This window comes from Mustela putorius, unplaced genomic scaffold (assembly GCF_011764305.1).
Source record: "Mustela putorius furo isolate JIRA1106 unplaced genomic scaffold, ASM1176430v1.1 tig00000129_pilon_pilon_pilon, whole genome shotgun sequence".
In the NCBI taxonomy this organism is placed as follows: domain Eukaryota; kingdom Metazoa; phylum Chordata; class Mammalia; order Carnivora; family Mustelidae; genus Mustela; species Mustela putorius.
In genome coordinates, this window is record NW_025421290.1 from 29,809,993 (window position 1) to 29,825,461 (window position 15,469).

Here is a 15,469-nt window from a genome sequence, read left to right on the forward strand (position 1 = left end):
GTTTGTGTATCTTCTGGTTTGGTGTGACTTTTGTTAGCCTAAACGGTTTTGAGGGCCAGCTTAATTGATAATTTCTTGATATTATTTACGGATGTTCTACTTTATTAGTTTTATTTTTCTTTCATCTCTCTAAACTATGTACAGGAGGGGAAATGTTTATCACAACACTTCTTTTTAAATTTTTTTTTTTTTAAGATTTTATTTATTTATTTGACAGAGAGAGATCACAAGTAGGCAGAGAGGCAGGCAGAGAGAGAGAGAGGAGGAAGCAGGTTCCCTGCTGAGCAGAGAGCCCGATGCGGGACTCGATCCCAGGACCCTGAGATCATGACCTGAGCCGAAGGCAGTGGCTTAACCCACTGAGCCACCCAGGCGCCCACAACACTTCTTTTTAAAGACTATAAATTATTATATTTTATGGTTACTATAATGATAAATTGGAACTTGATTTTGCCACGATGTCTTTAGATAATTATAGCTTTCTCTCTGCTGGGTTGTACCTTCATTCTGTTTTTTCCCACTCTATTCCATATTAATCTCTTTTGGTTTTAAAAACCTAAATCAACAAGTTAGCTTTTGTTTCCCTAACTATTGCTGAAAACAGACAGTTGAGTTAATTCGGGTTAACCTGAGTTAATAGACACTTAAATCAAATTTTGAATTTTAGGGAAAATATATTCTTATTTGTGTTTAATAATGTGGTTGAGTCAGTGGGGGGATAAAAGGGGGGCAAGTGCTTATAAAGAGAGGCTTATTTCCCCTCCATTAAGTTTAATTGCAAACATTTTAGGCATAATGAATCACTGCTGACCATAGGCCACTTGATCATCATTCTGTGGTCATTGTGGTGCTTGTGGGTATAAGTTTTGTATTTCAATTAGGAGTGGGAAGAAATTGTCAGCATGTTTGTAATATTCTAGAAACCTTTTGTAGCTTGCACATGAAAGTGGAAGAAAAATAATTCCTTAGAACCCTTTGGCCTACTAAAACTTAAAACTTTTACATCATGGAAGTTAAAAAATGATCCCTTTCTTTGTGGTTCTCTGTATTACTCAGGTGGAACAATCTGAAAAAACTATTTATGAGAAACATTAAAATATGCTTTGAGAAAACCACCATAACTATATTTTAAAATTGTTTTTGCAAAGCCTTGGGCAGCTTAAAGAGCTAAGCAAACAAAAGATATAAAATTACTTTAGTTGTTCTCAAGCCTGCAACCATCAGAATAAAACAAAACTGGCTACTTTGGGTTGATTGTAGAAACAATGAAGATGGAGGCTCCAATACAAGGCAGAATTTACTAGTTATTAGAAAAGAGAAAATCATGGCAAGTGCAGTCATGTGGTCCCATCACATGAAGTATCATCAACGTGCAAATATTTTCTTATGGGAAATATTTTAATAGATATTTAATAACTAAACTCAGAAGCCAGGATGAACAGAGTGGGATCACAATGGTGATATATGCCCACAATGAAGTTTTTCCTTGGTATATATAATTAGGAATTCAATTTTAGTACCTGTTTGAACTAAATGTGGTAAATTCAGTGTTTAAACAAACAAGATAGAAATAATAGAGGTTGAGCAGTAGGATTTATTTTTCTTACTTGATTATGAACAGAAATGACTGCTAATTCTAGGGAACACATAGCTTCAGGGATCTGACATAGATAGAATCTTAGATATTAAAAAATAAGGCAAATACACACATGCTTAGACACACATACACCCAGAAACCCTCCAAATATATTGCTGTATGTACAGGTATGCATATAAACACAAAGAAAAAATAATTGGTAACAAAGGATGGAAAGTAGGTAAAGTGTTTACTTACAAAAGGGGAGATGAAATAGGGCTGGAACAAAGGGGAACTTTGTTACATAATTTTAATTTTTACCAGAAGTCATGTAGTGATTTTGTAATTATTTTTGGCAAATTATTAAAAGGAAAAAGGAAGATAAAATTTAGACCTTTGAGACAGAAATTGTAAAACTAGAAGATGATTAATGTTTCCAAGTTTCAAAGGTTAGGGTGGCCAGAAGCAGCAAAAGGAAAAGTCCAGAGTTCAAACTTCAGAAATACTCGTCTCCTTCAGGCTGTTGCAACTTGCTTGTTTGTTTGCCGCCTTCCACACAGTCCCAAGGCTTCAGCTCTTCTCACAGATGGTAACAAGATGGATTCCTCCACTTTGTTTTTTTGTTTTGTTTTGTTTTATTCTTTTTTAAAATCTCTGATAAAAATGAGATTTCTTTGGCTGGTCTAGACTCCCCTTTCTTTCTTTTTTTTTTTTAATATTTTATTTATTTATTTGATAGACAGAGATCACAAGTAGGCAGAGAGGCAGGCAGAGAGAGAGGAGGAAGCAAGCTCCCTGCTGAGCAGAGAGCCCGATGCGGGGCTCAATCCCAGAACCTTGAGATCATGACCTGAGCCGAAGGCAGAGGCTTTAACCCACTGAGCCACCCAGGCGCCCCATAGACTCCCTTTTCTAAAACATTGCCTGCTCCTGTTTCTTTATCTCATTACCCTGAATTAGTTTCCTTCATAGCCTTTTTCACAATCTGACATAATTTCAAGTATCATTATGTTAAAATGTGTTTTGAGCACTGGAATATAAACTCCATGACAGGGACTGTGGCTTTTTCTCTTTCTCAGCAGCGCTCAGCATGGAGCAGTTGCTAAAAACTCTTATAGATCCTCAAAAGATGCTGTTAAGACCAACAGCCAGATAAAGTGGAGTCTAAAATCAGATGACAAGGGGCGCCTGGGTGGCTCAGTGGGTTAAGCTGCTGCCTTCAGCTCAGATCATGGTCTCAGGGTCCTGGGATCGAGCCCCACATCGGGCTTTCTGCTCAGCAGGGAGCTTGCTTCCTCCTCTCTCTCTGCCTGCTTCTCTGCCTACCTGTGATCTTTGTCAAATAAATAAAAATAATAAAATCATTTAAAAAATAAAATAAGATAGGATGGCAAACAGAGTATTACCAATTCTTATGACAGTTAATTTGTTCCACTTAACAAATAATCTTTATATTTTGTCTTATATTTCACATGTCTTAGATATTTGAGAGTCTCTTGATATTAAATGGATAATTTTAAGTTAAAATACAATGTAGAGGAAATTATAGTTTAATATTAAGTCTGGGGCACCTGGGTGGCTCAGTGGGTTAAAGCCTCTGCCTTCGTCTCAGGTCATGATCCCAGGGTCCTGGGATTGAGTCCCACATTACGGAATGGGGAGCCTGCTTCCTCCTCTCTCTCTTTCTGCCTGCCTCTCTGCCTACTTGTGATCTCTGTCTGTTAAATAAATAAATAAAATATTTAATTAAAAAAAATACTAAGTCTGAACCATGTCTTCCTAATGGGACTTTTTAAAAAGTTGTTCTGTAGTCTGTAATTTCTCACCACTTCTGAATATGGTAACCATATTGGGTCTTAAGGAAGAAACAATGGCCTCGGGTTGTTGTCTTGGCTCAAAAGCAAACTATTGCAGAAATACATATATTAATATGTATGTTGAACTTATATTTTTCTTTTCCTCATATTTTCTATTTAACAATGCACTGGCTATTCCTATAAGCATATAATACACTCAGATGTGTGAATATTTGATTAGAAAGCTTTTTAGTCATATAAAAGTCTCTATCTTGTTAGGAGACTATTTTATCTGAATTTATATTACTATTATTTATGTATCTGAAAGAGAGAGAGAGAATGAACTGGGGTAGGGGGCACAAAAGGAGAGGGAGACCCAGATTCCCCTCTGAGTAGGGTATCAGACACTGGGCTCCATCCCAGGCCCCTGAGATCTTGACTTGAGCTGAAGGGAGATACTTAATGGACTGAGTCACCCAGGAACCCCTTATAAGAGTTTTATACTGGATTTTACATGTCAGGTAGAAATCATTATGAAATTCTGTTCAAAGTTGTTGCAAACTATAGGCTTTACAAATCCCCTCTCCCTTAAACATACCTGGTAGTTCAGCATTTTAGAACAAGCAGGCCTTGCCTTGAATATAATAATGGTGAAGACAGAACTCTCCAAAACTTCAACTAAAATGCAAACATTGGGGCGCCTGGGTGGCTCAGCGGGTTAAAGCTTCTGCCTTCAGCTCAGGTCATGATCTCAGGGTCCTGGGATCGAGTCCCACTTCGGGCTCTCTGCTCAGCAGGGATCCTGCTTCCTCCTCTCTCTCTGTCTGCCTCTCTGCCTACTTGTGATCTCTGTCTGTCAAATACATACATAAATAAATAAAAATATATTTTTTTTAAGATTTTTATTTATTTATTTGACAGAGAGAAATCACAAGTAGGCAGAGAGGCAGGCAGAGAGAGAGAGAGGAGGAAGCAGGCTCCCTGCTGAGCAGAGAGCCAGATGCGGGACTCGATCCCAGGACCCTGAGATCATGACCTGAGCCGAAGGCAGCGGCTTAACCACTGAGCCACCCAGGCGCCTGTAAATATTTTTAAAAAGTAAAATAAAATGCAAATATTGGGGAGGACACTTCATTTTTTTCCTATGATGAGAGGAAGTGTTTTTATTTTATTGATTTCTTCTCAGTCATAATGTGTCTCTTGATAGTGATTTTTTAAATTTCTCCTTGCATATTTTATCATCAACACTCCAAAAATTAATCTCATTTTGTTGTTGCTTGATTTATATGAAAGATTTATATGAAAGATGTTTAATATCACTAAATCCACAAGTAAAATAGTGAATTTAAATTGTAAAGTACTTCAAATAAGCATATGAGATGTTACTGATAATGATATAAATGCTAGACACCAAAAATAATTTTTAAAATAACCAAATATGGTAAAGAAAGAAAGTGCATGTTCAGGTAAATATAAATTTCTGACACTGAATATTATCTAGGAAATATAAGTTTGTTTTAATTTGAATAGCTAAAAGGATTTCTCATCTGAATGGTGTGTATGTGCATGCGTATATTAATCACCATATGGATTATGATAATTTAGAATTTTAGAATCACTCAAGGCATTTTATGATCCCCAGTCATCACAGTATTGGAAGTGGGTCTAAAAATGAGTTGTTTGTAAGAATGCAAATCCCAGGACCCTAAAGTCCACCATTCTGAGTTATTTTACAATTTTTTAAAAAAGATTTTATTTATTTATTTTGCCAGAGAGAGAGGACACAAGTAGGCAGAACACCAGGCAGAGAGAGAGGGCGAAGCAGGCTCCCTGCTGAGCAGAGAGCCCTATGCAGGGCTCCATCCCAGGACCCTGAGATCATGACCTGAGCCGAAGGCAGCGGCTTAAATGACTGAGCCACTCAGGCACTCCCACCATTCTGAGTTTTAAAAACTCATCTTTAGGGGCACCTGGGTGGCTCAGTGGGTTAAGCCTCTGCGTTCGGCTCAGGTCATGATCTCAGGGTCCTGCAGGGGGTCCCTGCAGGGAGCCTGCTTCCCCCTCTCTCTCTGCCTGCCTCTCTGCCTACTTATGATCTCTCTCTCTGTGTCAAATAAATAAATAAAATCTTTAAAACAAACAAACAAACAAAAACACCTCATCTCTAATAATTCTTACATACCCCCAATTTTAAGAACTACTCTTTAGCAATATTATGATAGAGGTATTAATAAGGTAAGTGTAATAATTATGGCAATATTATTACTAATAACTGATATTTCAAATGTACTGATTTCTACCACCATTAATCATGTTGTGTGTATTAACTCCTTTACTAATTCCAGTGGCTCTATATGGTAAATACAACCCAGACTCCATTTTACTATTGAAGAAAGTGTAGGGCAGAGAGGTTACGTAATTTGATTAAGTAACACAGTGTGTAAGTGGGGGAGTCTGGAGCCAACAATGGAGCCTGCTTCCTGAGTTTGCCTTATCAGCCCTTTCAGAATTCCCTTGTGTCTGATCCAGGCCACACACTGCGGGTCAGAGATGAAGGTAGCACAGTCCACTGTCAAAGGCCTTAATGTCCAGAGGGGAGACAGACAAACACTGTGACAAATGCAAATTTGATTTAGGCATAAGATGATCGGGAGAGGAAAGACTATTAATATCTACAGAGAAATCTTCTCCGAGGAGACAAGTCAAACCTAAAGACTAAGTGGAAATGGCAGATAGATGATGACAGCATTTATTTGCCATATACAGTTCCAGCCGTGTTGTGCGGCAAAGTCACAGAACATTAGAGCATGACACATTCAGAAGAAAGTAGTTTAGCGTGGTGCAAATAGAACATGTAAAAGGAAGACCAGTGGAAGGAGGTGGAGCTGGAGAGGCAAATCATTGCAGCTCGTGAAAGAAGAAGAAGAAGAAGAAGAAGAAGAAGGAGAAGAAGGAGAAGAAGGAGAAGAAGGAGAAGAAGGAGAAGAAGAAAATAGCTTTAGTGACCATGCCAAGTCCATAGGCAAAGGTATACAGATTTTTTTTTTCCTATGACAGCAGTGCCCTCTTGAGTTGTTCAGGGCAAAACCCTCACTGATACATGCAAGGGGAGAGTGGTCACAGGACAGTGTTAAAGAGTGGAAATGGTAAGATGAGATTTGCTACAAATTTAAACCAGTGATTCATAAAGCACGCATGCATAGGACTGTAACCCACCTAAAATACGTTTGAATTTGGGGAGATCTAGCCTCAAAAGAACTTTGCTATGGAGGTCAAAGTTCACCTATACTCTTCCTTCAGGATTTTTAAACATGTAAATATGTTTATAAAGTTGTCACTACTGGAGGCAAGGACTCTATCAAAGAAATATTATGGACTCAAGAAAAATAAAAGTTGACTTTAAGACAGAGTGGCCACATAGTATACTCTTTGGGTTTTGCTCTATGTACTGACTCCATCACTCCAGAAACTGATGGGGAGTCGAAAAAACTCAATGAAAAGCACTTCTTAACAGCTTAACTTGCAGGCAGGGTGGCTTTGTCACTGGGGTATTATGGCAAGAAGAAGACCATCACTTCAGTTGCTTGCTAGGGCAAGAATCCCAGAGTAGTTGCCAAAGAAGCAGGTTTTAAGTGATGCAAAGAAGCAGGTTTTAAGTGATGTAGCAAAGCAGAGAGGAACAGAGAGCAAGCTTCTTAAGAAAGCTTAAAGAGTTTGTGAAAGAGGCAATAAGTTAAACATTTCCAACAAATTAAAGAGTGGAGAAAAATCTATATAGATTAAGGAATGGAGAAAACTTTGTGCACTCACACAGTAAGGTGAACTTTAGAAACCACTGAGTGGATGATTATAGATGAATTGTTAAAAATATAGTAGTAAAAGTAAGCAGACTAGGTTTATAAAAAAATGTAGGAAAAGAAAAAGTTAATAAAAATGAGGAGAAATATTTTAAGATGTGATAGATCTGATAATGTTAATGTGGCAAGGAGAATGATCAGGGATGCTCCTGATTTTCTGAAATAGTTATCTGGTAAGACCCAAGCCAAAATGCAATCTCACGCAGATCCGATGCCAGGGACTACCGCCTTCTCTCAATCATAGCAATCTAACAAATTCTGTGAACCCTATTTTAATTATGATTTATTAACTCATTACACAGAATGTCACATTGTTTCCCCAAGAGAAGGTCCTATCCCTGACCCACTTTGCAGGGTTGTGGGGGAGGAGTGTCTGTGCACAGGTAAAGATAGATTGGGGTCATACGCTCTGCTTATACTTGTAAAAATATGCTCTAATGCTTTTCCTTCAAGGTAAATTTTTAAAAAATTGAATATTTGTGGAGTGGGGCAGCTTTTGTTTATTGCATTTTTATGGAGACAATTGATTTAGATAAAGGATAACAATAATACTGTGTTTGTTTGTATAGAGAATTATAAATTCTGAGGAAAAGTATTAATAAATATCTTTTAAAGTACACTATGTATAGGCTGTAAAACTAGTGAAATCTCTGAACTTATACTTGACCTTGTCCAATTTTTAGAAATGCAGAATCCGTCTTGAAGAATAGATTATCAGGATCCTAAGTATCTGGGTGAGTGAGTGGAAAAGTACATGATGAGTTTTAGTGTCAGCCAGTGCAGTGCAAAGTGAAGAATAAACCACTTAGACTATATGCACAAAAAAAGGCCTCTGGGGTATTGATTCCTATTCTTGGCTCCTAGTTCACACTTACAACATTTGCCTTGCCTGTGCTGAGGCTTTATTATCCCTTTTTTGTCCTGATCTGTCATTGCATAACTTGGCTCAGTACAATGGCTGGAATGGATCAAGACAGATCTTTGAAATCTAGAAAATTTTTCCCCAGTAACTTCAGCTCTACCCATGACTTTGTAAGAATGGCAACAAAATATGGGACACGATCTGAAAGACACTGGAAACAGAGTGTTATCCTGCTGGCAAGGGATAGGTTACACATACACACCCATAACGGTTTGTACAATTATGGTTTCTGCATTTCCAGAACATAAAATAAATGAAAAGACATGCAAAGCCATGTGCAGTACGTAAGAAAAGAGCAGTTATGCTCCACAATAAAATTATAAAAAAAAAAAATATCTGTGGAGGTGACAATTTAAAATATACCATAAATTATTGAGGTTTTAATGAAAAAGTAGTTATCGTAATGGCATTCATTGTTATTCTATGTGTACTTTCAAATAAGGTATTCACTTCTTCATTTGCATCTCCCAATAAGCATGTAAGACAGAACATAATTTTTCTCTTCTTAGGCGAAGGAACTGAGCCTCAGAGTAATGACAAACCTGAACAGAGATCAGGGCAAGAGTAAGTTCTTGAACCTTAGGTCCAACGAATTCACAGAGTTTAGAAATCAAAATTTTTAGAATAAGAATTTAAGGGTTTTTTTTTAAATGGGAGTGTGTGACTTTAAGAGCACATGCTAGGAAATACTATTCTGCAGGGTGAAGAATGTATGTTTTTAAATTAAGAGGTAGTGTGAATAGCTTTGAAAAGGATTTAAAACTTTACTCAGTCCCCTAAATATAGTTTGGTGCTTGCTTTATCTTTAAAGTTGAATAAGGAAGATGTCCTGTTTCTTCCTGTGGAGTTCTCCCTAAGCTCCTCTTGGGGAGTGCTGGAATGCCAAAGCTTCTGGAACAACCTGCAAAACCTTTACCTTTGAGTACTGAGAATTTTAAGCTGTAGTTGAAATTCTGTTGGTGGTTAAGATGTAACAAATGAGCCACTTAATATTGCCAGGAAGTAGAAAACTAAATAAATAAAGCAAGGGGGGGGGGAAGCATGAGGCAAAGTAGTAGATGTATAACATATGTTAGAAATTCCATTAACTTCTGTAACAATTTTTCTAGGAATAGAAGATAATAATTGCAATGGAAGTATTCCTGAAATACATCATATTCCAAATCAAACTGTTGTGTTGTCACATTTATTCAGAGACAGAATGTCTGGCTTTATAGTAAATGGACAGAGTAGAATCAAAGACCTTGAAGAATTTAAACAGATATGACATCTTTTTATTATCATTTTAAAATTTTCTAATCTATATTTCTGAATTAAAGAAAATATTGCTGTGTAAATCCAAATGATTTTTCAATGTGCAAAGCTATAGAAAATAACACATTGGGGGAGCTTTTATGTATTTATTTCTTTATTTTGGTTGGGCTTTGCTGGTTTGCAAAGTCTTTACTTGAGAGTCATGAAGAACGAACACACTGAGAAAACACATTATATAACTATAATATATGCATTTGCAAAGCTATATTTGTGAAATTAGCAATAAATCATAACAAGTAGTGACATACTTAAAACATTATTTTAAATATTTAATAAAATGATAAAGTCCATCAACAACCTTCAGTCTTCATGTGGACTCCAGCAGTTCACTCAAGCTTTTCAACGTCAGAGCAAATTGAGAGATGGAAGGTGACACATTTAGATGCATATTATGCCAAAGCACTCAGGTCAGACATTTTTGTAACAAGAATTATAGCTTACATTTAATAAACACCTGCTAAGTGAAAAACGCCATATTAAGTACTTTATATGCAATGCACTATTCAATTTTCATAATGATTCATGAAGTGATACTCTCATTATTTCTGTTTTTAATGGACAAGGAATTTAGCTTATTATTAACTGAAAATTAATATTCAATATTAATTAACTAAATAAAGCCAAGTGGGGATACACAGTTTTCAGTTGTCTGATTATAGATTCATGGTCTGAAACACTAAACTGTAATACAGATATATCATAAATTAATTCAAAGAAGAAATACAGTTCATGGAGTAAACATGATCTAAAACATAGTCAGTCCTCAAGCCAACCAACTAAACATATGTATATGATGGGGCAGGCAGGCGACAATGAGAAGGTTTGGTTATTCATATACAGTAAGTAATTTTACTTTATGTAAGCAGGTGATTTTTTAAAATATAATGTAGTGGAAAGTTTCTACCATATAAACAGGTTGGAAAAGCTTTTTAAAGTTTCAAGTAAAAGACTCTTAATGGATACAGAGAAACCTATGGTTGAAGAATAAATATTTCCAGATGATCCAATAATTGGTATTAGGGAACTATTTGCAATATTTCAAGAAGAGAAAAAAAAAAGAGAAATAAAAAGATAACATGTCCATAGAATAAGACTACATGTGTTTGGGAGATAATAATGAAATTTATAGCTTGGTGTTGAAAATATCTATAACATATTTATGTGTATATATAAAATATATATACATATACATATATTATGTTATATATAAAACAATCATGTATTTGGAGATATTTTTCAAGCAATATAAATAAAAATTAGTATGTAGTAAAGGCAATGAGAACTTGAGCCAATTCATGTAACACATAGTAGCTCTATAGTTATGCTAAGTCACTTTAAAATACAATGATCTGGTATGCCCAGGCAAGATTTGTTAGAAACAGAAGATATGATATTGTAACCACTGATACTTTGGTAACTAGTCATGTGGTGACTATAGATAGAAGATAACTGATTCAGAAGCAGTGGCTTTTCTTGAGTATCAGGTGCAGCTGACTGGGCAGGTGTTAACTGCTCCACATCTGTTTCTCTAGCAGTTTTTTTTTTTTTTTTTTTTTTTTTTTTAAAGCCAGTATATATGCAGCTGGATCTGGACACAGGCGATCATTAATTCAAGTGATCCAGATCTTTTTTAAGCTAGTGTTGTTCAGACTGCTGATCACCAAATAGGAGAGGGTTATGCAATCAATTTAGGTGGTGTTATGCATATTTCCTGTGACACAGAAATGAAAGAACTGGCAATGTCCAAATGGCTCTCATGGTCAAAGGATGACAGTTTCATGAAATATTTTGTTTGTACCATAGATGTGTGTGGAGGCTTGAGCAATGGAGAGTTACAGAGACTTATGCACAGTTCATAAAGTAAAATGTGCTTCTGCCTATGAATGGAAACTAAAAAACAAATTAACATTCCTCTGGGATGTCATCATGGAAAAACTGATAAAAACTCCTATTGTGGACACCCAATAATGTTGGGGTCTCCCTAGTCCAACTTTTGGGACTTTTATTTAGGGACATGATTTGTTCTACTTTCTTTGTCTGTGGAGTCTATCCTATCTCTCTATGATGCAAACTGTATTTGGTACTTAGGCAGGGGAACTTTCTAAATTATTTCTTTGTTGATGAGTTCATCCATGTTGTTTCCAAATGAATTTTCCCAACCACACCCCTGCTTAGAACTGTCTAATTGTTCTCCATATGGCCACAGTTGATTTTAAACTACTTAATCTGGCATTAAAAAGTTATTTAGCCATTGACCCTTGCCAGTTTGTTGAGCCTTATTTCCTAAATACTGTATAAAGACCTAATTTTCAGTAAGTTGAAACACTTGCTGGACCAGGTTGAATGAGGGCATTTCAGACCTTCTTGTTTAGGCTCTGTTTTGTCCTTATTTATTTCTCTCTTTGTAAACCAGTAAACCTTCAGTTTGTTCTTTTTAAGTATCTCCTGTCTTTATGTTTCACCCACAATGTAAAACCTTCACTGATACTCCCCATGGATCAACAGTAAGATGGTTCATCTTTTCTGCCTTCTGTTCTTTCTCCCGTTATGTTTTGTATAGCTTCTTTTTTTTTGTTTTTTTAATTTTTTATTTTTTATAAACATATATTTTTATCTCCAGGGGTACAGGGTTTTGTATAGCTTCTTATTCCAAGTGTATAATACAGTTCTTAGAAAATAGTAAGAGATTATATTAACATTTATTTGTTGAAGGAATAAATGTCAGTAATCATAGAAATATGTCTAAAGGTATTAATATTTGCTGGTTGCTCCTTTTCCCCAAAGCTAATAAATATTAATTAATATACCAACACTGAAAAATTGAAAATGAATTTCTACATGATATAATGGAATCATCATCATTTAGTAGACATGATGCTTTGAGCCCTGCAAATAACTGCTTATCTAAGCTGTTCTTGATGAGTTATTATTTTAGTCCGCAGAACAGTGAAGGGAAATGATTTGTTTCTGTATCTATAAATAGTTTCTGTGTCATGTGTGTTTGTGGGGTTTTGTGGACAGAAGAGAGAGAAGTATTTCTATAGAAAACATAATAGAATCGGAAAGAAAGACTTTATGAAAAGAAAACAAGTGTTCATATTTTTCACCAGTGATTTTGGTTTGGAGAGCATTTGGTGTCTACCGAAAATTGTAAAACAGGACTTAAGGTACAAAACTATATTGAATCAGTCATGTACCTTAAAGTAATAGGGATGTGGATACAAATTAAAAATGTTGTTTTTAATTTTTAAAAACAAGCAAAACTGAATTAAAATGATAATATGCTTATATTTTTAAATATAAAAAGAATGATTACCTAAGATAAATTAAATTTTTAACCTTTATTATTTTGTAAAATTGTACTCATCTTCCTTGTGGAAAATGAAGAATTTTCCTTTAGCCTTTGGACACACAACATAAATTAGATAATTTTTCTTGGCATGTGGCTTTTCAATCACACTACTGCTGTAATAGATAATCAAAGGAAGATTGAATCCATATCTTACAAATGTAATCATAAATAGGTATTTCACACTAATGTTGGCAAGTGTGATCTGAAATATTGGACAGATGTGAAATATAAAGAGATTAAGCTGACATCTATGTTTCTGATAGTGAGGTGTGGATTCCAGAGACACAGAAAGTTAGGGAATGATGGAGCTAGACATTCAAGTGTAGTGTTAAAGAACAGGTTTGAGAAAAGAAGGCAATGACTCAATTTTGTAAAACATTGTTTTATGATTCCTATCCAGCTTGACACTGTATAAAGTGTGTATTTTTATGTATTATTTTTAAAAGAAGGAATATAACATGTATTAAGTCTTGATATGGGTCTTTTTGGAATAACCTCTAAAGTAAACACTTTTACTCATAACCTTTTGATAGCCCATGTAATATCTTTTTTATGGGTTAAGCAGTATGTGCGTATTCCTCAAAAAGCGTTTTCTCTCATGTATTTAAAGTATCATTCCCTCAGCTGGACTTGAGGGAAATCCTTGTAGGCAGAGACTGCACCATTGGACTGGCAATAAGGTTCACTTTCTTTGTACTACAGAGCACCGTACTCTAGTCCTGCTCTAGCTCTGCCTGTTCCCATGGGACATAAAGACCATAGGGCCAGTTGGATGTACTTACCTATGGCCCATATCCTACCCTTATATGCCTCTTGTAACTGAAAATGAGCATAAGCTCCTAAATCCAGAATTCAAGACCTGGGCATGATCAAGTAATCTATTTCATTCCTGTTACCCTTTATCTTGCTCATACAGTTTTGGACAAACACTTGTCTCATTTTTTTCTTTGAAACATCAAGTTCATCCTTGCCTCAGGATCTTCTATTGGATGTTTTCTCTACTTCTTTTGTTAGGTCTCCATTTTGAAAGATAAATACTTTCCTGTGGTCAGCTTTCAGATGAAATGTCACCTCTTCAAAGAGATTTTCACTGATGATCTATGTCTAATTAATTATTCTGTTTCTACTTCTTTTTAAAATATTTCCTACTATATGGATATGTATATGTGTTTGGAATACAATTTGTATTTGGAATACAAATTCCATGAGAGCAAGGGCACCTGGGTGGCTCAATGAGTTAAGCCTCTGCCTTTGGCTCAGGTCATGATCTTAGGGTCCTGGGATAGAGCCCTGCATCAGGCTTTCTAGGGAACTTGAGTCCCCCCACCCACCCCTTACTGCCTCTTTGCCTACTTGTGATCTCTCTCTGTCAAATAAATACATAAAATCTTCAAATTCCACGAGAGCAGAACTTTGTCTTCTCTATCATTGTCTTGTCTTCTGTAAAATCTGTGGTGCCCATAATGGCCCTAGAACATAAGAAATACTTAATAAACTTTTGACAAATTGATGATTTTTAATAAATTGTCTGGAATAAGCTACATATTCAATAAATACATAATGTTTGAATAAACAAATGAACACATGAATACATGAAAGGTCACATCATTTTATGACTCCAAAGCTTATGGTCATTTCATTATTACACACTACTTACACCTACTCTGTGAATGCAGCTGAACTTCTATACTCTCACAGAGGTTGAAACAACAGGATGGTTATACAGTGTAAGAGAAAATCTTGCAGATTCTTGTCTTTCTTACCCTTGCATTCCACATGACAGATCCTCCCATCAATACATGGAGCCGGTCTCTCCTCCTTGCATATGGTCAACCGTGTCAGACCCATGCTTTGCATGATGAGTCATTCTAAACATGGCAGCAAGCAGGGTAGATTTCCTTCTCTTGCTGCTGTGGAAAACCCTAGGGCAGCCATTCGAAAAAGCCCACACTGTTTTTACTAGATGGTGAGAAACATGTGGCACAGTCCCCTCAGTTGTCTCAAGAGTCCAGCTGTCACCTGCCAAAGTATAGGGGTGGTACCCCTCCTGGATCACCCATCCTTCAGCTGACTTCCCAAATAACCACAGCCACATGAGTGAGTTCATCAGGTGTCAGGTGGGCTCGTTCCGTCCAGAAGAATTATCCAGTTAACCCAAGGAATGGTGAGTGGTTGTTGTGTTAACCACTAAGTCTGGGTGCAGTTTTTTTACACAGCAAAGGCTAACTGATACTGAGTCTATATGGAAAAAAAAAAAAAAAAAAAAAAAAAAAGTCCTGCTACAACTATGTCCTTGTAAGTTAAGGTAGCTTCTTAAAATGTAAATATTAACCTGGGATACAGAAGAATCATTTTGCAGTAGCCATTCCTAAAGACTCTTAAGGAGTAAAACACTTCATTTGTTTGGCAGAGGAAGAAAGATTAGGATTTTCCTTGCTATGATTGAATTTGATTATGAGTCATTTTTATCTATATTATAAGTAATATTTAAGTGACAAACTGAAAACAAGTCACAATTTAACTATTACAGAGGTAGAGTTAGAATAGATAAAAACAAGGGTTTCTCCAAGATGCTGACATCACAGGATTACTGTGAGTATGTTAAAGTTGGAATAGTAGCAATGGGACCACAATTTTAGAACATCCTATTTG